The following is a 24,336-nucleotide window of genomic DNA, read 5'->3' as shown; positions in this document are numbered from 1 at the left end:
CTAGGGCAGGAAACCTGCTCCGATTGGCAAAAAGGAGGTAGGTCAATAGGCTATGCCCTCGGAATAGATGTTGTCCCTCGCGATCAAACAAAAAGCCTTCCTGTTCTGCCGACCCCGGGAGCTGCTGCCGATGGACCCCGGAGATCGCACGTGTCCCCGAGAACACTGTGCAGGGATAAGGGCCTTAAGATTCAAATCCACAAAACTACAAAATCAGAACATTTATATTACAAAAAAAAAGTTAAAATACACAAGATCTGTCATATACACGCAGCTCGTGCAGCTGGCATCCTGGAGAAAGTGGGGCCCAAGGTGCAGTTATTCAAGGGAGCAAATAAAGAAAATTCTATCGGCCCAGAGTGGGGTGGGAGTCAGCTTAGGAGCAGCGGGTCTGCAGCTGTTCCCCCAACAACCCCTTTGCCTACTGTCACAACCCATGGCTTGGGACAGTAGAGAACAACCTTTCCCCTGAGTGGGTTATGAGACAAGATATGGGAAAACCCTGCCTTACCCCTGAGAGACTCCCTCCCACAGGACGCAATGGTTCGTGCTCTTGGGCCCATCAATCTGGTCTCAGGCTCAATCTTTACACCCTGGCGCAGAGGCGGGGGGGTGGGGGGGAGGATTATTATTACATCTCCTTTGAAAAGAAAACAATTTCCCTCTCCAGGCCACTTTCAAAAGGTGGAGATTCTGGGGACGGAAACTCAGATAAAGCACACAGGGAGGGATGTTCCCCAAAACCCTCAGGAGCATTTGGATTGAGCAGGGTTGGAGTTCATTTGCCTCACCCCCTTCCCCCACCCTGCCAAGAGGGAAGGAGGGGTGATGCTGTGGACCCAGGCCTGAGATGCATGGCGGAGCCAGCTGCCCCCTACCCACCCTTATCCCCACTTCCTCCACTCTGCCTGTTCCTCAAAACTTCCTGATCACAGAAGGCTACCCCCACCCACCGCAGCTCAGTGCTGGGCCTCTGGGAGCAGGGCAGGGCTCTGGACCTCCTCTTCCTCCTCCTGAAAGTAGGCTGGCTTTCCCTGTGAGCTGGGGGCCTGCTGGGTCTTCAGGGGACACGAGGCCACCATGTGGCTTCTGCTCGGGCTGGGGTGGCCCTCCACGCTTGTAGCACCTGTCCGCCTCGGATCTGCGCTTCTGCCTGTTTCTCCCTTTGGGCCCCTCTCACTCACCAACAGGTGACGTGGAGAGAGTCCAGGCCCTTAGCCGACTTCTTAAAGGTAAACTGCACCGCCTCACCCTCCTTCCGGCTCCAGAGGCGCCCCCCCCCCACCCCGCCCATGTGCAACTTGCTCCGGTGCACGGGGGTCACGCGTGACCCGGATGCGGGCGGTCATGGACCGGAAGCGGAACCCCATGCGCGCACTGAACCACCTACAGACGCCGGCCCCCACAGCAGCTGCGGCTCGTCTGCCTCCACGACGGCCTCCTCCCAGGCCTTGGCCTTGACACCTGCAAACGGCTGGTTTGACACGGAGACTTGAAACCGTGCATGCGGTTACCTGGTTCCTAAGATTCAAAGAACCAAAGGGTTTCGTGTGGCCCCACCCGTCAGAAGTAGATGAGCCCGTTGGTAGACACCTGCCACTCCCCCTAAACCCAGGCCTCGGCCTGCCTTGCAGCCTGCCTGCCCAAGACACAGGCACCAGCAGAGGCCCCGCTCTGGATGGATGGGGTGTCCCGATCGACTGGCTCCCTTCCACAGGCCCATCTCCCAGCACGTAGAGTCTGTTCGTGAGCGTTTCCAGGAATCAGAGCAAACAATTCTCATTTTGGAAGGAGGTTGGGTTAATGCTAAGTTCGAAATCTGTGGGGCTCCATCAGGGATAGCCAGGCAGGAGGAGATGTGGGGGACCCTAAGGCATTCAAGAGGAAGACGTAGATGTCAGCCAGAAAATCATGTCCCTGACTCGAGCAGGATCCACACCAGGGAAAGGGATCAAGAAGATGAGGGCGTAAATGGTGAAAGTCAAGGCAGGGGTGATGATGGGAAAGGGGAACAGGACATTTTCATGGCACTATCTTAAGCTGGCCTAGGACTTAACCAGAACCATCTACCTCAAATTAGCTTGCTCTCTTTCTCTCTCTCTCCCTCCCCCTCTCTCTTCCTTTCTCCCTAAGAGCACATTCAAAAAGTTGCTATATTTTCCTATTACTTCATGAACTAAAATTAAAAATAAGTTAAAGAATGGTTTATTATTAACTGAGCCAAAACATCTGCACCTTAAGCCAAGATCTACAATAAACAGTCTGATGCTATCTTGACTAGCAGGAGTGCTGTTCCATCTAAAAGTGCAGAGAGACATACACCAAAAATAATAATGAAAGGAAATAAACAAAATAAAATTCAGTGAGACAAACTTCAGGACAAATCTGTTCCCTTTGGCGTCCTGAAGGGCAATGAGGATTGTTGTCATTTGGAAATTGCTTTAATGCTTTCTCTTTGTCCAAGCCTCGCTGGCTTTCCTGAAATGTATAACCCTTTCATGTTTCACAAGTATGGATAAAACATGGTTGAAACCCAACAGCAAAGTAGTTTTAAATGGAGATAATGGAAGTAGGTTCCCGATAATGGATGTAGCTTTGCTGGGCCCTCCCAAGAAAGAGACGGAAAAGATTGAGTGAGGACAAACCAGTGAGAGAGGCTGGTTTTTGAGCTCAGGGCATAGTGGATGCCTCCAAACAAAGACAATTTGGAGATCATCTTTATCGATAGTTTTATATTCTAAAATAAAACAAGTAAACATGGAATTTGGCATCCATCTATGAAAAGCATGGTTGTAGACACACATTTATATTTTCTCCTATGGTTTTGTCCTTGTAAGCCGTTTCAGCAACCCCATCAAGATGATAAGTGTTTTTTGTGGGTGACAGCTACACCATTAAGAACTAGAAATGCCTCCATTTATCTATCAGCAGTCATGAAAAAAGTGTTCTACATCTCAACCAGGAGAAACTCACCTGACTAGTAAGCCGAGATTGTCTAATCCAGGCTAGGCAAAATGGGGCCAATGGAACCCCTTGCAAAATGCTTTGCTATTAAGACTTAGCTAGGACCCAGTGAGCCAGCAGGAGAGCTTGCTCTCTCCAATGGAATCAACGAGGCCATTGGAAAAACCATAAAGGGAAGACTGTGGAGCTACAAACGTGAAAAGTAGAATTAAAGATTTAGCTTTAAAAAATTTGGTGGTAGTCTTGGGACACCTGCGTGGCTCAGTTGATTAAGCATCTGACTCTTGGTTTCCGCTCAGGTCATGATCTCAGGGTCCTGGGATTGGGCCCCACGTCAGCGTCCACACTCAGTGTGGAGTCTGCTTGAGATCTTCTCCCTCTCCCTCTGTCCCTCCCACTGCCCCCCCACTTGCTCTCTAAATAAATAAATAAATAAATAAATAAATAAATAAATAAAATCTTTTAAAAAAATTAGCAGTAGTCTTTTTTTTTTTTTTTAAGATTTTATTTATTTATTTGAGAGAGAGAGAATGAGAGAGAGCGAGTACATGAGACGGGGGAGGGTCAGAGGGAGAAGCAGGCTCCCTGCCAAGCAGGGAGCCCGATGCGGGACTCGATCCAGGGACTCCAGGATCATGACCTGAGCCGAAGGCAGTCGCTTAACCAACTGAGCCACCCAGGCGCCCATTAGCAGTAGTCTTAATATGAGGTAACAAGAATGGTACTTGATCTCTGTTGTCTTCCTCTCAAAACTCATAATCCCAGGCTGACTATGAGAAAAACATCAGACAAATCCAAATTCAGGAGCATTCTACAAGACACCTACCTGACCAGTACTCATCAGTGTTGTCAAGGTCACAAATAACAAAAAAAGTCCAAGAAACTGACACAGGCCAGAGGGGCCTAAGGAGACATGACAGCTAACTACAATGTGGTATCCCGGATGGGATCTTGGAATTGAAAAAGGACATTGGGGGAAAACTAGTGAAATCAGAGTAAGGTGTGGAGTCTAGTTATTAAAGTACCTACCCACGTTGTTTCCTTAGTTAAGCTGATGTACCACAGAGATGTAAGCTGTTGACAGCAGGGGAATCTGGCTGAGGCCTATGAGGAAACTCTCTGTACTATCTTTGCAGATCTTCTATAAATCTAGAACTTTTCTAAAAAATAAAAGTCATTTTATAAAAATTTCAGCAGTCATAACAGATCAGAAGTAAGTTTAGTTAAAAACAAAACCACCAAAATGTCCCAACATATTTGTGATTGTTTCCATATTACTCGTAACTGAATTATCACTATTAAAGCAGGCTACATACCTAGTTTAGCACTAGGACATGGTATAGAAGGTTCATTCCTCCAGACAAAGTCCAAATGACTGAGAAGTATGGTGTCCGGCACTTGACCCCATTTCTACATCTGTGCGGTGCCCGGCTTTCTGGACCACACAGTTATGGCCTGGTCATATCATCCGTTCTGGTGGGAGAGGCTCACCAAAGTCCTAGCAGGGTGTCCAGGAGAAAATAGAGAACTAAGGCTCGGTGTCATACACATGATTCATTCATTCTTTATTCCATCCACTCATTTGTCCACTTAATTTCATTCATAAAACATTCAAAAATGTTTCAAAAGCGTTCATGTAAGGGGCTACTATATACCCAGCACCATGCTAGACCCTAGTCCCTGCACTCGCAGCCCTGGTAACTGGCGATGCGCTATGCACTTGGAGTCCGAGTTCCAACCCTGGTTTTGCCACCTGGTAGCTTTGTGGCTGTGGGCAAATTACATGCATCTTTGAGACAGTTTCTTCATTTGTAAAATGGGAATAATAGCAACAGGACTTTCCTTCTGTCGTCTCTGTGGGAAGTTCATGCATGTCATGTGTTGGGCACACCGTCGGCTGCCACTCTTTATCAACACCGCAAGCTCCGCGTGCTTGGACAGGAGAATGAATAGAAAGCAAGGGAAACAGACCATTTTTCGGCTCCTTCCAAGGTGGGTGGTCTTAGGACTCATGGAACCACACTGGGACTCCGTTTCTTTGTCTGAAAAGTAGGGGAAATGTTTCCCACCTTGGGTTTTCAAGGGAATTAAAAGAAATAAGACATGTAACAAACTCTCCAAGGTGCCTGGCAGGTGACAGACTCTCAGCCACTGAGAGCCGTTATTCCTTAAATACAATGGCAAACGTGATAGTCACAGAACAAGACGGGAAGGGTTTGTCTGTGCGCCGAGAGGAGCCTGGCCCAATATAATAAGAAGATAGTTACAACAAAACAGTACCCAAGGGGGCATTTTTGGATCCTCGAAAGATGGAGATGACAGATTTTGCTGAGGAACACAGACCCACACAACTCAGCGTGAGGCCCCTTTTCCAGGCTGCCCGAAGTTACCCAAATTATTTTCCTGGCATTCACGTGGTCTCAGCTCCTTCACCTGAGAGCCGAGGCCCAGCCCCATCTGCCCCCAAATCCCTCCCCAACCAACTGTTTCTCTCTGCACCAGTCAGACCAGTCCTCTGAGCCTGGCCTTCCCTGCTTGACTCACCGGCCCACGTCCAGCCCACGTCCTACCTGGTGTGCGAGGCTTGGTCTAACCGTTACTTCTAAAGGACTTTTTTCCTGGTTCTCCTGATTGAAATCAATTCTCCCTTGCTCTCCATGCACACCCTGCCATCTTTGCTCTGCTCCTCTCAGGCACATCACCACTCTCCCCCAGCCTTGGAGAGAGAGGTCACCCTGCACTAGCCTAGAAGGTGCTTGTGGGCATGCTGCATTGCCTGTCTCATCTCCGTGCTACCCGAAGCTCCAGCGCGACCTTCCCACACAGGCAGTCTGTAAGGTTTGGTTGAATGTTCTGGACTAGAAGGATCCCCCAGGATAGCTGGCACACACACACGCTGTAAAAGCTGATGGGATCACCCAGTAAATTCTAAGTAGCTACCCCATAATGAGGGCAGTAAGAAAGATGCCTTCTGTGGCAAATGTTTGGTTCAGCTGCCCAGCCTGCCCAGCAGCTCAGCCTCCCTAAAGGAAGCCAGGCTGAGCCGTGAAGAGCCCAGGAGCTTCACCCAGCTCTGAACCTAGCCGAGGGACAGGGGGGCTCCGAGCCCCCTGCTCAAGTGGACCTGAATAAAGCAAGCCTGGGATTGACCTCAACTTTGAGGACAACGGTCACACGTTTCTTTCTATTGCCCTGTTTTGTCGGGACTTGGGACAAAGAGAATTGGGGGTAGAGGGAGCGTTGTTTTTTTTAAGATTTTATTTATTTATTTGAGAATGAGAGGGAGAGAGAGTGTGCGTACACAAGCAGGGGAAGGGCAGAGAGAGAGGGAGAAGCAGGGTCCCCGCTGAGCAGCAAGCCCGGACCACGGGGCTTGATCCCCATGACCTGAGCCGAGGGCAGACACTTAACCAGCTAAGCCACCCAGGCACCCCTTGGACAAAGAGGGTTGTAAAATAAAGTTTGGCCCCCAGTGTTACTATGACATAATATAAAATATACATATTGGTCTTTGCCCCCAGATCAAATATATATATTGATCCCGACACAAAGCTCCCAAAACCCTTGTAATTTCCTGAGTGAGAGGGGTGCTGGGAGCATCTTTTGTTCTAATATTTGGTCTTTGACCCTGGTTTCTGACACAGAGTTCCTAAAACCCTTGTAATTTCCTGAGTGATAGGAGTGTCTTTTGTTCTAATGAGGTGACTCTGAGGGGCTCCCGGGATAGGGGTTGGAGGAGGGCCGGTCACCAGGAACACCAAACATGATTAGAAGCTTGGAACTTTCAGCCTCACCCCATCCTCCGGGAAGCCCAATGGGGCTAGAGATTGAGTTAATAATCAATCATGCCTACACGGTGAAGCCTCCATTAGAAAATCCCCAAACTCTGGGTTCCAGAGTGCTTGGGAGGCTGACACAGCTGGAGGGGGCATGAGAGCTCCTCACCCCTTCCCCACACCACGCCCCATGTACTGCTTCACCCCGCTGTTCACCTGTATCCTTGGTAACACCCTTCAGGATAAACATAAATAAATGTTCTCCTGAGTTTTGTGAGAAGTCCTAGCAAATTATCAAACCCAAGGAGGGAAGCCCTGATTTAGAACCAGTTGGTCAGAAATATATGTGACAGCCCTGGATTTACGATTGGCATCGGAGGTCTGGGCAGTCATGTCAGACTGAGCCCTTAACCCCTGTGGCCTGTGCTCATGCCAGGCAGTTAGTGACAGCGCTGAGCTAAATTGCTAGACTCCCAGCTGGTGTCTACTGAGAATTGGAAAATTTCTTGGTGTGGCAAAACCCACACATTTGGTGTCAGAAGTATTCTGAGAGTAAGAGAAAGTGTTTTTTTCTTTGTTTTTTGTTTTATTGAGATATAATTGATATGTACGGTGCTTTTTTTTTCTACTCCCCAGATCTACTAGCAAGTCTATCAACCCCTCCCATCCTGAGAAAGACTTCTAACTCGCCAAGGAAGGAAGGAGGGAAGAAGGGAAGAAAGGAAAGAGAGAGGGAAAGAGGGAGGGAAGGCAGGGAGGAAGGAGAGAGGACAGAATCTAGCTAGCTGTGTGTACTTATAACCACCACTTCTTGAATTCTGGTCAGTTTTGTCCATCATTTGATGGTCTACAGCTAACTACTACAAATTTCCACCCAGACTGTGAAGATACGCTTAATACATCCAGCGGAAACTGGCATCTTTATAGAAGGAAACTGACACCATCTGGTTATGAAGTTAAACAGTCAAATCTCAAGTTCCTAGAAGGCCTGCCAGAGCCCTGTAGGACCCCAGTTGGAGGCCTGGCTTGCCTTTATGAAAATTCTCCTCTCTTAGACCTAACACAGGTGAAGGGGTAAGGAACCACTTCTAGATGAAGGCCACAGTGTGAGCAAATTGACCACAGGGAAGAGAATTCCACAAATGCTTCACAACTTTTTTTTTATTGGAAAAACAGAGTTTTCAGTCTCTCAAAACGTTGTGTACTTTGACATAATGTTTTCCTCTTCACTTAAACCCTTATTTTTTCCAAAGGAAACTTAATTTAAACAATGTGTTACTGTAATTAAATAGAGGACTTAGTGATACAAACACCAAAATTCTTGTTTGAAAGTAAAACTTTCCTGGCTTCCAGGACTGCCGGGGAATTTTTAAAAGAATAGTGGCAGCTTTCGAGCTAACCGTTTTCGCAGAGCCAGAGTGAGAAAATGAACCAGGAATTTATTATCTGAACATATTGTGTGGAGCCTGAGGTAGAGGAAACTCACCCTCCTTGTCCTCATAATTCTAACTGCACATGTGGATTAGGCAGTGAATTTCTGAGGAAGCTCTGAGGTCTCAGCAATCCTTCATTCACCGGGCGTCCACCACCCAAGGTGTCACGTGGGTTGAAGAAGAGCAGCCCGTGTTCTGCAAATCCCAACACGCAGTAGATGCCATGTGAAAAATTTCCTGGGACCTTCAGCTGTGTTAGTTTATCACCAGTGATGCTTCATCCCAACCACTGACAACCCAAATGATCAGTTGAGGGTTATTCTCCTGGAAAAATGTGAAGTTTTAAATGGAACCACAAGACAGAATGAGGATGCTTGGAAATAGTTGAAAAGTGATGAAGACCACCCCAACAGCAAAGGACTGAATAACTGTCTGTGAAAAGACCAGATAAATTACCCTCCAGTGTATCAGGAAATGCCTGATTATTTTCTAGATTCATGTAGCACTGCATGAATATGGGATTGTTTGCTATATGCTTGACCAAGGGCAAAAATTCTGTATTTGCATCTGGTTCTGATTATGTATCTGCCCCAGGCAAGACCACCCATCCAGACACCATCAACAGTGAGGCAGTTGGAAAGAGAAGGGTGCTAAGACCGTAAGAGGCTATGTTGAAAAACAAACCTAGTCCCCCTTCTTCCTCTTGATAACCACCTGGATGGCTGGGTGTCCTTTACCAGATAAGGCCATGTCATTGCCCACCCTGACACATGGAGCTACTATCATTTTATTTCAGCTCAATACTAAAGATCTAGGAATTGATGAAAGCTCAACCCTAGGCAGAGGACAAGCGTCCTCCATCATCACTCCTCATGAATCAGGGCCAGGGAGGGTATAGAAGGGCACTGCCTCTTATCTGTGATATAAAAGGTAATATCCCAGAAAAACCATTCAAGGTCATGGGCAAGAAAGCCAATCGAGCAAAATTAGCAGTTAAGAGCAGGGCATGGAAGCCCATTGAGGGCAGGCCAAACAACCAATTCAGAGGAGACAAAAAAGAAGTGAGCAGACCAGCAAGAACTGGGTAAAATCTGAATGTTGATCGCCAAAACATGAGTTTTGATAGGTGAAACAGGCTCAGTTAAAAGGTCTGTGTAGGGACAAATATCCCCATATACTCAGTGTACAACAATAATTGATAACATTAAGCATTTACTATGTGCCAGACATTTAAAAAAAATTTTAATTACACTACAGTAAACATACAGTGTTAAATTAGCTTCAAGTGTCCAAATATAGTGATCTAGAGAGTATAATGCTAGGCAAAATAAGTCAGTCAGAGAAAGACAAATACCATATGATTACATTCATATGTGGAATTTAACGGAAAAAAAGGAAAAGAAAACAGACACTTTTCTTAGGGCTTTATGCATATTATCTCATTTATTCCTCACAACTCAGTTCCCTGAAATAGGTACAATAATCAGCAACCCCCTTTGTCAGGTGAAGAATCAAGGCCCAGAGAAGTTGAATAATTTGCTAAGTCACCCTGCTAGCAAACAGAAGAGCTGAGATTGAAACCCAGGTAGTCTGGCTCCACAGTCCATGGGCTTTATCAACAAGCTTGTGGGCTCTCTGGGGTGTCTAATGCTCAGCAAGAGTTTGTATCTTTGCAGCACTCACAAGATATTCTGAGGCTCAGACTGGGTGTGCCTGGTGGCTCAGTTGGTTGGGCGTCTGACTCTTGATCTTGGCTCAGGTCTTGATCTCAGGGTCATGAGTTCAAGCCCCATGTTGGGCTCCACGCTGGGCGTGGAGCCTACAAAAAAAGAAAAAAAAGATATTATGAGGCTCAGACAACCCCCGACCCTGTGGCAGGATTACTTTAGAGGTGGGGTAGCATCCAATTTTGAAAGCAGAACTCACCCTATCTGTCCAGTATGAAGGACACCAGAGATGAGGCATGTCCAGGAACAGGGTAACCAGGAAATTTCCATCTTAAAAAAACAGGAGCTGCAAGCATAGATGGAAGCAACCCCATATTTCCTCCTGGATCTTGCAGACCAGGATTTCATCTCCTCATATTTACAGTGTTCAGTAAAATCCAATTTTAGAGTCAGTATTAACTAGCAATGCCTTCATTAGAAAGTCAAATGGAAGAGTTATTTAAGACATTAACTAAAAGATAAGTGGAAAAGTTGAGCATGAAAGTAAAGATATCTCATAAAATGGTTAATTAGAGAAGTATTTTAAACATTGTAAATATTCACACTTTGAACATCCCAAATATTTGCATAACTTTATTTCAAGAGGAGTCTCAATAAGGGGGTTTCAAAATTGCAAAGGCTATAAAAAGACTAGTGTGTTATTTTCCATGTGCTTGTTTTTGAGCAGAGCTCAGGAATTGTCTGGCTAATCCACAGTGAGTCCTATCTTCCTTCAGTGAATGTATCAGGATCTGCCTTCATTTTGGATCTAAACTCTGCACTCCTGCCCACACAATACCCACTTTGCAACCAAGTCTGTACTATGCCTCAACTGGGCATCACTCTAGGGGTCAAGGACACAGAAGGGCAACACACAAAACCCTCACATGCAGAGCTCGCATCCTAGTGGGCAAGGCGGATGTTAAACAAGTGATACTTGCACATTGTGGTAACACTGGGAGGGAAATACACAGGAGTATCTGATATATAATAATAAAATAATAGAAGGAAAGGCTGTTTGGGGACTGATGGCCAAGGACAGCTTCTCTGAGGGTGTGGCATTTCAAACAAAATTAAGAACTGTTTTTTTAAAAAAAGATAAACAAAATTGACAAAACTTTAGCTAGACTAAGAAAAAAAGAAAGAGGATGTAAATAAATATAATCAGAAATGAAAAGTAAGCATTACAACTGATCCCACAGAAATATAAGGGATCATGAGACTACAATGAACAATTATACACCATCATCTTGGATAACCTAGAAGAAATGGATAAAGTCCTAGAAATATACAACCTACCAAGACTGAATCAGGAAGAAATTTTTTTTTAAATCTGAATGTACCAATAATGAGTAAAGAGAGTGAATCAATAATCAAAAACCTCCCAACAGAGAAAAGCCCAGGACCAGATGGTTTCACTGGTGAATTCTATCAAACATTTAAAGAAGAATTAAAACCAATCCATCTCAAAATCTCCCCAAAAATTGAAGAGGAGGGAACACTCCCAAACTCATTTTACAGGACCAGCATTATTCTAATACCAAAGCCAGATAAGAACACCACAAGGAAAAAGAAACTTAAGGCCAATATCCCTGATGAATATAGACACAAAAATTCTCAACAAAATATAAGCAAACTGAATTCAACAACACAGCTACAGTAATCAAAACAGTATAATAGTGGCATAAAAATAAACACATAGATGGATGGAACAGAATCAAGAGCCCAGAAATAAAACCTTGCATATATAGTCAACTGATATTTGACAAGGGAGCCAAGAATACGTAATGGGTAGTATTTATTTGAAAGTTGCTAAGAGTGAATTTTAAATGTTCTCACCACAAAAAAAAGAAACAGTAATTATGTGACCTGATGAGAGTGTTAGCTAATCATTTCCCAATATATAAGTGCATCAGATCAACACGTTGTGCCCAGTAAACTTACACAATGTTATATGTCAATTACATCTCAATAAAGCTGTGGTGGGGGGAGGAGATTTCATTGTAGAGAAGGTCCAAGGAGACCTACAACTTGAACTTTTCCTAGTACATGAGATTTACAGCTTACCCATGATGATCCAGGTGTGAATCAACACTTAGGAATTTTTTATAGAATTCTACAACCCCATGCTGCTCCCGACCTACACTTCCAAACTTATATTTTTCCATAATTTCCTCCCCAAAAAGCCCCCCATTTTGATACAACTGGTCTACTTGGTACTCCCTAAATTTGTTATGTCTATCCTTACTTCCTCCTCACCCTCTTCCATGTGTTCTCTCCACCAGGATTGCTCTTCTTCCTTCCTTTGCCCAAGGCCAGCCAGTGCCGTCTGTTGCACGAAGCCTTTCCTGGCTAGCTCTATCCACAACTGACCTGGAAACACCTACAAACCACAGTGCCTGTATCACTCATGTGACACCTGGCAATTAGAGCCTTGATTGTGAGCTAATTTTCAGTATTTATATCCAGCCTCTTCAAATAAACTATACATGACTTGAGGTCCTTTGTGGGGTTTTTGCAGACACCTTTGCCGATACCCAGCGACTGGCCAGATGCCTCTACAGTCTCTTATAACATTTAGCACAGCATATTGCATTTGGCAATTTCCTTGACTTTCTCCTAAATAACGCCCACATCCAATTAAGGATCAAGTTCTGTTGTTTCGGACTCTTTTATGTCTCTTGTATCTCTACACCTCTTACCATCATCCTTCCACACCTACTCTAGTTCAACCTACCAGCACTTTCCACTTGAATTAGTGGACTAACCTCCCAACTGGTATTTCTGCCCCCATCCCTGTCCTTGCAAGCCATTCAACATTCAGGGCCAGAGTGACCTTTCCAAAGGTCCCTCCCCCGAGAAAACTTGCTCCTTGCCTTCCCATTGCACTTAGCATGAAGACCAAAATTCTCCCTTGGTCTCCGAGGTCCTGCCTGGTCAGGTGACCTGTCACCCTTCCTCTGGTACCAGCAAAAGGCTCTTGTGCTCCAAAACTCTTATTCCTTCTCTGATTCCCTCTATCCATGTCTCCATCACATTTATTCTTGTTCATCCTTCAGAGCACAGCTCACAGGCCACTTCCTGACAGGACATGGACCATCACATCCTCGTAGCATTCTGCTCTAAACCCTTGTGGCTCTGATCGCAAGCATGATTCAATAAATAATTATGCATCATGTCATTTAATGTCCATCTCCCCCACTACATCTATGTTCCAAAGAATCGAAACCTTTATTTTCTTGTTCACTGCTTTACCCGAGCTCCCAGCACAGTGCCTGGATTATAGTCAGGCTGAAAAAACTCTTTTATTATTTTTATTATTTTTTTTAAAGATTTTATTTATTTGACAGAGAGAGACACAGCAAGAGAGGGAATACAAGCAGGGGGAGTGGGAGAGGGAGAAGCAGTCCTCCCGCAGAGCAGGGAGCCCGATGTGGGGCTCGATTCCAGGACCCTGAGATCATGACCTGAGCCGAAGGCAGATGCTTAACGACTGAGCCACCCAGGCGCCCCGAAAAAAGTCTTTTAAATAAATAAACAAATTCACAGTTTAAGCCTAAGCTCTTAAAGGCATGAAATATCTTATTCATGAGTTTATCCCCTACATCTAGCACATACCTTTTGCATAGTAGGACCCAAAAAGATTTATTTTTATTTTTATTTTTATTTTTTTAGAAGCTTTTATTTATTTACTTGACAGAGAGAGCATGAGGGAGCAGGGGGAGGAACAGAGGGGGGAGGAAGAGGGACAAGCAGACCCTGCCCCGAGCACAGAGCCCAACGCAGAGCTCGATCCTAGGACCCCGAGATCATGACCTGAACTGAAACCAAGAGTTCAATGCTTAACAGACTGAGCCACCGAAGCGGCCCCCAAAAGATAATTTATTAATGAGTGGCTCTATCTCATAGTGTTAGCTTTGTATTTTACAAAAGTTGAAGGACAAAAAGAAAGTCATAAGTGTGAAAGTTTGAAAAAAGAAACATTAAATAATGGAATTTTTTAAAAGCTCAACTCCAGTGCTGATTTAAGTCAAGCACGTGACTTGTATTTACCTCCACCGCCTAGAGAGCTAAGGCTGGGGTTTGCATGGGAAGATACGATCCTCAGCTTGCCAATCTTCAAATAAAATGCGACTCTGACCTAAAGTTTAGACATCATCGATGAATACAGATCAGAGCAATTTCCTATGCTGACTTTGGCTGAAAGGTCATCCGCTGCTTGGTTGTTGCATTACCTGCTCTTACGTTGTCGCACATAAGCAGGACATTTGTTTTGAGTTATCAGAGAATTTTAATCTTGGCAGCTTCTACGTCTGCTATATGCAGAGCCAGGGTCTCTCAGACATAAGCTCCTCTCTTAGACATTTTCTTTTTTTTCTTTTTCTAAAGCTGCATTAACTGCTTCAAGCAAGTTGGACAATGTGCCAAGAACAAATGGAGATGCTTCAGTAGGGAAAAGTGCACAGCCGTGATAGAGCTAGACGATGAAACCAAGCCTGCACAGCCGAGATGGGAAAGGCCTGGTGGGTGCTGCTAACCCATAATAGCAATCTTACCTTCATCCTGAAAAATAACCCAACCATGGGACAGCCGTACAGCCTCAAAGTTTCCAAAACTGCAGTTCTAATTTGCATGCCTAGAAATATAGGCATGTGTCAGTAGAGACTGGTATGCTGAGGTTAAGTGTGAGAAAAAAGAGTGTTGCTAGTTGCTTTCAAGTCGTGATTCATGCAATGTTTTCCATGGAGCACTCGCATAGGATGATAAAGAGGGAGGGGGGTCCTGTAATCCCTCCTGGAGATTCACGATGCATGCGATCACATGAGAAGCCCTGGAGTAAAGAAATCTGTTAAACCTGGCATTTTCCAAAATTAATTGACTGTGGAACCTTTTCCTATGTAACATCCTGTTGTCATTTATCATTTTTTGGCTGGCAGGCATCTGAAGTCACTTCTTCTGTCTAGGGAATCCCCAACTGTGTGAGAATCTTCCTGGGAGGCAAGGTCTACCTCCCCCCACAGGAGGTAAAAAAGGCAAATAGTCGCCCTGCCTCACTTTGTGGGAACCAGGGTATCACGTGCCCTCAGGGTCAGAGGGCTGTGGCCTCCTGAGATTTTGACTCTGGAGGAAATGACAGGGAAGCAAAGCAGTGCAAACTCCTTCCGGTGGCTATGGTGGGCACAAGGTTCAGAGCTCGGAGCCATTGGTGGTGCAAGGAAGGGGTTAAATATCTACAGGCGGTGGCAGTGGTGTCCTACCAGGCGGTCCCCAGAGAATGGTTCTGGCTGTGATTCTGGTCACCTACCTCTCCCTGGGCTCCTGACCATTGTCCCAACCTGTTCTCCAGGCTCGCATCAGGACTGTGAAGTCAAGTGCCCTTCTCTTCCTGTCTAAGTCATCCAGGTCAGCCTCTGTGGCCTGCAAATGAGGATTTCCCTCTGACTCATCCTTTAACATCTGGCAGAACTGGGGCTTCATGGAATGACTTTGGAACATTCTGCATCGTCATGCAACATGACCAACCTAGAAAGTTGGATTCTCAGATGACAGTATAGTAAATCCACGTGCCTTTACTTCCTTGACGGGACATTAACACAGCTTCCAAAAGCAAGTTGCTACTATGTATAAGGTTTATGAAAAAAAAATGTCTCAGAAAAAAATTTCATCTCTGATTTCACCTCCAGATCACCATCATTTAAGACCATCAAGGTCTCTTGTAGGCACCACCTCCCTTCCTCTGACTTGACCATGACTCCTCCTCCTTGACTCTCCCCACACCACAGTCACTTAGTACCCACCATTTCTTTTATCCTTAAACAGAATCCACTCCATCTGAGTGCTAAGCAGTGTGAGTTCCATGCAGATTATGTGGGCTGCAATACTAAAAAGAAATAATAACTGTGCAACACAAAGATGTTTCAGCTGGCAGAAGACTTTAAGCTGGTAAAATTTTTAAATGCTGCCGTTCAAAATAAAATATGTCAAAGTTTTCTACAAGCAAAACCAAGTTCAAATGGACCACCTGAGTAGAGTTTTCCAGTGTCGCTGACAAGGAACTGAGAGATGCAAGCATATAGATGAATAGAAATGTTAGCCCTGCGATGTACTTTTTTCTCCTTTCTTAGTTGGTGAAAATAATCTCATATATTTCTACCTAGTAGGTCATATCTTGAGGCTAAGTTTGATATATTTTTTCCTGGTGTGGGTGACTTCTGGACCTCTGTTTCAAATACACCATCACCAAATCTTATAAGTTTCCATATTGTTAATTATGCTATCTTGGTCTAACATCTATCTCACTTGTGATAATGGACTGATAATGGATGAAATGGGATTTTCTGCTTGTAACTAAAAAAACAAAAAACAAAAACAAAAAAAACCCCTTGATTTCTGAGCATAGCCCCTATATCATCAATACCCATGGGTAACTTCAGCTTATCCACCTTGTCCCCCCCCCCCCATATAACCAGATGGTTCTTCTAAGAAAATGGGAGGTTCTGTACTGTGCCTTTTTAAAAGCTTTGACTAAAACAAAAGATTTCTAGCAAGTTCTTAGTTTTTCGATTTGCATTCAAAATACACATGATAGAAGAATTGGCTTATTTGGAGAGATGACACTTTGAGATATTAACCAAAATGTTCTTTCCCTTTCCTTTTGATCATCCTTCCCTTGGGCTGCAAACATACACTTGTCATTTTTCCAGGGGTAGTGGAAAGAGGGTTTAGAGGGTCAGAAAGGAAATGGAACAAAGATATCCAATTCTTCAGAGTAAAGCTCAAAGGCTAGGGGTTCAGGGACAAAATTGGAGAGAATTGGAAAGAATTGGAAAGCAGATGCATGAGTCAGGACTGGACTCTTCTCCCTTTCACCCACCAAGGATCTGAGAAGCACGAGGCTACAGCTCAGCGGGCCAACCTAAGGACCAGGTGACACAAGGCACATCTCAAGGGCTGGCAGCAGAAAACATTGCCAGGTAGATATCAAGAAACAGCCAAATGACACTTGAGTAAACAGCCCCCTTCCTAAAGCTTCACATCAACATCAACGTGAGGGGCAATGAAGAGGGAAAAAAATCCCCAAATTTAGTAAAATGTTTAACCTGAAGTGACCTAGAAATTATGAAAATGCACTGAATTTACCTGAAAGAAATGAGATCCCATTTTCTATAATAGGAAAATGAAAGTGGAAGCTCAAGGCCAGACATGAAAAGTTTGTTCCTGAAAAAAATACTCCATTTTATAAGTGAACTTGAGAACTGAAGTTTGCATCCTCTTGAGTCAGATTTGCATAAAGGACCTGGGTCTGAGGGCAATACAATTGGGACTGGCCTTTCCAACCCACCTGAACTGCTCGGATCTTCAGAGCTTATTGAAGTGGGGAAAACAGAGATGGGGAAAGACGTGGGACGAGGCGGCACCTGGACAAGTTATGAGAAGTCCAAGTTGGAAATAAGGCAAGGAGCAGAATGGGAAGGAGGAAGAGGACTGCATCATTATCTGTCTTCCCTGAAGTCCCAAGGGGACAGATCCCTGTGCTCATCACTTATGCAGGCTCTGAGTGGCTCGAGAGGGAAAGGTCAGGAATTACAGGCAAGTGGAAGGATGTCTGCAGATGACGTAGGACAGATGGACGGGATGCAGGTTTTGCAGGAAGCATCTAGCTTGGAAACGACGATTTGGGGAAATTTAAATATAAGATATTTTCATGCATAGCAGTGTGAGAAATATATGTGGCAATATGAGTAATGAAACTAAACCTCAGTACTCAGAACTCCCTCGTATTTGAGCTGACAGAGTGGTATTATCACCTTGGATCAAAAGTCTGAGAGCTCGTTCGTTACTGGTAATTATGGCCCAGTTCCAGCACCGATACTTACATTCTACTTCCCTGACTCGCCCTGGACTGTCTGTTAAGCATGTTTCCTGTCCCTCCTGGTCCCAGGTTATTCCCCGTTCTACATCTGTGGTTCCCAAGGGGCTGGTGAGCCCTAGTGAGCTGGTATTTACCATCTACCTTAAGATCTTTGAATGAGAAGTGCCATGAAAGTGCCAATTGATCTGAGCAAGAGCAGGCTATCATCCCTTACATGTTAGGCCACCCTAACCATGTCCCCTTCCGTGTATCTCCTCTCCTTATTTGCAAATGCTTCACATTCATCGTGATCCTTCTCTGCTGCCTCCACTGTGAGCATCTTAAGAATAAGGAGTATGTCTTCTCTTCCTTTGGTAGCTTCCAGTGAATAATAAATATGCCATGGCGCTTGGTGATGGATTGCTTAACCATGTGTTCATAAAGCCACGGTGGACTCCTACCTCCTAAGGCCCCTCATAAACTGCCACCCAGAACCCTCCTCACCAGTCCTTCTACCCCACCTATCTAAACTGACATAGCTCTTAAAAATCATCTTTTCCCCATCTATCTGATGGCACAGGAAAGAGGAAAACAGGAACAAGTGGATAACGCGAGCAAGATAAGGAAGTGAGAGCCCATAAAAGACACCACTTAGTGGGCACTTGTAATATTTCTGAATGCGCGCTTACACTCGTGCATGAATGAAGTGATCCATCAGTCGACAGAGATAAGAGTAAGGCCCTTTGTGGTTGCAGTGACAGATACCCAGTTACATACAGAGCACAAAAGGAAATGTACTAGTTTTGATTCGGAATCTAGGGAATGCCAGACCCCCAGGCTGTTCATAGGGCAGGTTTTCGCGGGGCCTCGGGAGCAAAGAGAACTGAGTGCACTCTGACCATCTCCCAGTTTTGTTTGTTGGCACACATCAGCTTCACTCTTTCTTTGTTCTGTTGACTCTCTAGACAAAGTCTCCAACAGCTCATAAATGTTATACCTACCATTCATTCACCACCCAGAGGGAGATGAGTCCCAAGATGAGCCTCAAGTCCAAATGACCTACGAAGGTCCTCCTTGGCCCAGCTAGGGTCAGGTGTCCCACCCAGGACTGTAGGGCCTTGTGACCAGGAGTGTGCACAGGAAGGAGACAGGGCAGGAAGTTTGTGGGTGCACAATCCTGAAGGTCAAGGATTTCCTGGAGGAGTCAGAAAAGAGCTAAGTGTGGACTATGCAAAAGCTACCGGATTATGTAGGACTGGGTGCATTCCCACCTAACAGTCCAGTCCTGTCAGGTGGAGGAAAGAAACGTCAAAGGCTTCACCACTAATGCTGGATGGGGAATACTGACACTCCAGCCACTCCCCAGCGAAGGCCACCAACAGCCTCAGTGGGATGCTGGAGAACCGTCCAGTGCCACTAAGACGTAGGTAATGAGGTAACCAGGAAGGATCTGGGTATTCATCCTGCTCTCAGTAAGTCACTTACATCCTGAGCTTCAACTTCCCCCTTTGTAAACTTGTGGAGCAGTCTATGTGTTTTCCATGGTTTCCCCTCTCTTCAGTTATAGCTTTCATATCCGTGATAACAGCTGACCTAGGCAGGCGGGAAGATCAGTAAATTAACAGGTAACATGGCAGCAAAGGACAAGCAAGATGGAAAGCAATCTTTTAAGCATCTTTTGAGGTCCCATCAAAATCTGTTGATCGCGCCTCTGCTGGCAAACTCTGACTAAATTTCATCGTCACCCCATAACTGTGACTTTTCTTACCTTGGGGAGAGTCAAGAACTCTGACGCCTTTACACAAAGACTGCAATGCTTTCGGCTTCACAAGCTGAAGTATAAAAGGCACCGGTCCCACGGTGATTAACTGGGCTTTTATAGGCAGCGTTTCAAACCAGTGCAGTACTGCGTGTCTTCACTTACTGTAGTTATGATTTCATTAGCCTCTCTGATAAATAATGCAGCAACTTTAATGATGCATTTCCTCTTTAAAAAAAAAAAAAACAACCCACAATGGAAATACCATTTCATAAAGCAGGGAAGAACAATGACTTCTGTTTAATTTTTATTACTTTTAAATTAATCTGTAAGGTTTTGAGAAGTGAAAACCACCTTCTGAGGAAAAACAAACAAACAAAAAAAAACGAAAGAAAAAGGTTAACCTGCTTAAGGTGCAGTCATTTCTGGGGGAGTGCAGAATGGATATAGGTCAAGAATCAGCATGGAAGCTCCACCTTCCTCAACCGAGCCCTTTCTAGATCACAAAAGGAAAGTGGTCCTGCCAAATTAAAACCCTCCATAACAATAAAACCTGATTTAATGCAGTCATTATTTTTCCATTAAATCTGAATATCATCTAATGCATGGATGTTATTTTAAACCTACCACACTAATGCAAATCCAGCGTTGCCTGTAAATCAGACCTAAACGTTCCATCAGTTGTCATTACTGCTATTGACAATCACAGTACTTCATCCCCAAGGACACTATCCCCTCAGCCCCTGACTCCAGAGATGGAGGGGGAGAATAAAGGAGGTGTATTTTAATTTCGAACAGAGAGCTGCTTACTGAAGTGTAGAGGTTGGGTCAGTCACACCCTGGAGGACTCAGCTTAATTTGGTTCAACATGTAACCCTTGCTTCTCCCGGCCACACTAGGCTGTAAAAAAAACCAAGGCTTTAGTTTGGAACAACTAGGAAAAGAGAAAACTCTCTAAGTGTTGAAACCAGAGGAAACAGCACTAGGAACTGGTAACACAAGGGATGGACGTGACCAGAAGAGTTGAGAAGCCAAACCGGAGATAGTGATGCAACCCAGAGACTGGCCACATGTTGGCTGGTGGGACAGGGGGAAGATGAAGTGCAACCAGGACTCTTGGGGCAGAGATGCTGGGAGGATTCTGGAACCACACCAGCCCTGTCCAGTGGGATTTGGAGCCATGGACTCAGAGGAAACATTACCACTGCTGGATGCTGCCAGGGCACAGGGTGGGTGAAATACCCTGACTTCTCTCTTTTCCTTACCCACCCTCTGCCAGTGCCTCCCACTGGCAAGACCCTGGTAGAAGCCAACTGACCTAGAGCATGGGCAAGGCAGATGGATGTCTGTCCCCTTGCAATGAAGAGCAGGAGAAGAATGAGAGAAAGGTAGAAGGGCAGAGGTTACAACCACGTTAGTTTGGGTTCTGCCTCCCTGGGTGGGGCTGTTGGAACCCCTGCCTCAAGCCCCACCACAGACTGTCTGCTGAGAGCTGCAGAAGTCCATGGAGGCTCTGCTCCACAGTGTGACAGCTCTGTTAATCAAGTTTCTGCAATCTCAGAGTCCGTGGGGTGATGGGTATCATAGTTGACTCCCCAGTACATTACACCCCCCTACTCCTGTGGAGAGGCCCAACAGTCTGGGAAGGATGGAATGTCTCTACCCTGGTTCCCAGCTCAGGCCTCAGTTGGCTCTGACTACACTACATGGTGTCACCCTCAGAGTGACTGATTCAGGGCAAAGCTGCTTGTTGTCCCAAGTGAGTGTTTGTGCTACAAATGAAGAAAAAAGAAGCTACGGATGAGGAAGCATGTGGCCCCAGGAACTGACAGCAGAGATCTGGCTGCCAGCCTGAGGATGAGGCAGCCACCCAGAGGAGGCCAGGACCCAGAGAACCACAGAGACCAAGCCCTAGCCCGAATGACCATGTGAGCCTGGTGAACAAACCACCCTCCCCCCACACACACACACACAAACACACACCTCAGGACTTCACAGTTACGTGACACAACAAATTCCTTTATGGTTTAAGCCACTGGAGCTTTCTGTTGCTTGCAACAAGAGTCTTAACTGATTAAGGAAGCAGTTGCTTCTTCAAAGGTTTGGCACATGGTAGATGTTAATAAACAATTGCTTGCTCTTGTTTTCTTATACAGGTATTGAGAAATGTATGCCAAGCTCCCCGGGAACCAAAATGGGGGTGGTCTGGACCTCTAGCATTATATGGTCTTACATCTGATTCTTCATATTTGTAACCCATGCTAAGCCTGCCTCTAATACAGGACACATACCCCAACCATTCTTCTCTACCTCAGGGTGAGTTTCCTAACTTGCAAAGGATTTATCCTGCCACACCACACCATCCTCTCGGCCCCTGACTCGGGAAGATGGAAGCCCCCATTTCTCCTTTGTTCAAACAGGTTCTGAGGGTCTAATTGTTCACTATATCTCCCAGAGACAAGAAAGAACTCATAAAAGCACAGCCTCCCTGGGTGAAAAAGATGAGGCTCACCCAAGAATCTCCTCTTGTGGAGTCCTTTCTATGAGCTAGATGCACTGAAGGGTGTGAAGAATAAATTAGCTGCAACAGGAAGTTGTGGGTAGAAACTTTCCCATAACAGAAACTTGTTTGCCTCAGCCTTCACAATGGGCAACTGGAGGATAAAAAGCCAGGAATGCTACTAACATCCCACAGTGCACAACACAACCCACACGACAAAGAATTATCCAGCTTAAAATGTCCATAGTGTCAAGGTTGAGAAACCCTGCTCTAGGGTTAAGGTCTTAAGAAAGCAAGGAAGAAAAAACAATCAAACAAAACATTGTTCAAATAGGCTAAGTACATTTATTTTTGGTTTATTTTTGGTTGTATGATGCAGGCAATCCTACAATGTTGTCCTTCCTTTCTATTCATTATGCATTTCATTTCTTTATATTGCCTTCCTACTCTAGCTAGGCTATCTAGCACAGTAGAGGAAAAAAAAGTATAATTACATGCACCCTTTCTTCTCTCCTTCTTCACCATTAAGTACAGTATTTGCTGAAAGCGTTTTTGTAGTTACTACTATCAGGTAGAGAAAGTTTCAGTCTATTGCTAGTTTGCAAAAGGTTTCTATCATGAATGTTAAATTTTATCAAGTGCTTTTTTTTCTATATCGATGGAGATGATTGAATAGTTTTGCCCTTTCTATTAATGCAGTGAATTACATTGATCAATTTTCTTTTTTTATAATTTTTTATTATGTTAGTTACCATATAGTACATCATTAGTTTTTGATGTAATCAATTTTTAAAAAATATTTTATTTATTTATTTGGCAGCGAGAAACACAGCCAGAGAGAGAACACAAGCAGGGGGAGTGGGAGAGGGAGAAGCAGGCTTCCCGCTGAGCAGGGAGCCCAATGCGGGGCTTGATCCCAGGACTCCAGGATCATGACCTGACCTGAAGGCAGACACTTAACGACTGAGCCACCCAGGCACCCCTGTAATCAATTTTCTTATGTTAAACCAAACTTTCATGCCTATAACACCAAGCTTGGGGATGAGATACTGTGTTTCTATGTATGTTGAATTCAATTTGCTAGTAGTTTGCAAGGGATTCCAGCACCTATATTCAGGAATGAGATTGGCCTGTGATTATCCTTTCTTTTAATTTCCTTTTCTGATATGGCATCAAAATTATGCTAGCCTCTTTCAATGAGTTGAGAAGTGCTCCTTTTCTATAGTCTTTGGAAAAATTTATGTAAGACTGAAATCTTCTGTTTGTCGAATGTTAAGGAGAACTTGACCTGTAAATTCATCCAGGCATGCTGCTTTCTTTAAGGGAAGATTTAAAAACTATCCATTACTAGTTCTAGGACTATTCTGGTTTTCCATTTCTTCTTGAATCATTTGCAGTAATTGTTACTTTAGATATCACTGCAATAATGTATGTATTTCAGAAATTTCTCCACTTCAGCTTATTAACTTCTTTTGTCATAAAGCTGGTTTATAATCTTTTCTCATTATCATTTGAATCTCTGACACATCATTTGAATCATCTGTGGCTCTTTTATATATTTTATTTGGCTTATTTCTTTTTATCTCTTTCCTCTTGCCAGAGTTTTGTCAATCATATTAGTATTTAAAAAGACCTCTCCTTTGGCCTTATTCATACTCCCTATCTGTCTGTGTTTTCAATTTCTACTTCTACTGCCTGTAGGCTTATTCTATTGTTCTTTTCCTAATTTCTTAAATTGGATGCTTATCTCATTAACTTTTAGCCTTTTTTTTCTTCAATGCAAATGTATAGCTCCAAACTTCCCTCCAAATCCTAGGTTAGCTGTACCTCACAAGTTTCAGTGCCTTTAGTGAGGTTTGCTGTACACATTCTTATTTATATTATGATTTTTACTCATTGATTAATTAGTAAATACATTTTTTACAATTCAACATTGATGAATTCTTCTATTCATCTTTTTTGAGTATAAACACAACAAAAGCAGTTATTTGTGGCCACATGGCACGCTCTGTCAGTCCTTTGAAATTTGTTAAGATGTGCTTTGTGGCCTAACAGGTGATTGTTTTCATAAATTATTCACATGTGCATAATAAGAATATGTTTTCTGGAGTTAATTATAAACACATCCATTTGATCAAGTTTAATTGTACCATTCAAACATTCCATATGTTTATTGACTTTTTAGAAATGTGTTCTATTGCCAAAATTGGTGAGTGAAAATTTCCCATTGCCTTGATGGACTTGTCTTTTACTCCCTGTACTTTTATCAACTTTTGCTTTAGATATGTTGTGGCATTTTAGGGGCACCTGGGTGGCACAGTCGGCTAGGCAGCCTACTCTTGGTTT

At 44.3% G+C, this 24,336-nt stretch overlaps 1 pseudogene; it reads right to left on the bottom strand.

Moving 5' to 3' along the window:
* Positions 1–959: 959 nt before the first annotated feature.
* LOC116624750 lies at positions 960–18,071 on the bottom strand (annotated as a pseudogene).
* Between the last annotated feature and the right edge of the window lie 6,265 nt (positions 18,072–24,336).

This window comes from Phoca vitulina, unplaced genomic scaffold, assembly GCF_004348235.1.
Source record: "Phoca vitulina isolate PV1807 unplaced genomic scaffold, GSC_HSeal_1.0 scaffold70, whole genome shotgun sequence".
Lineage (NCBI taxonomy): Eukaryota > Metazoa > Chordata > Mammalia > Carnivora > Phocidae > Phoca > Phoca vitulina.
The sequence above is the reverse complement of the archived record's forward strand: the minus strand, read 5'-3'. Positions and strand labels throughout refer to the sequence as shown.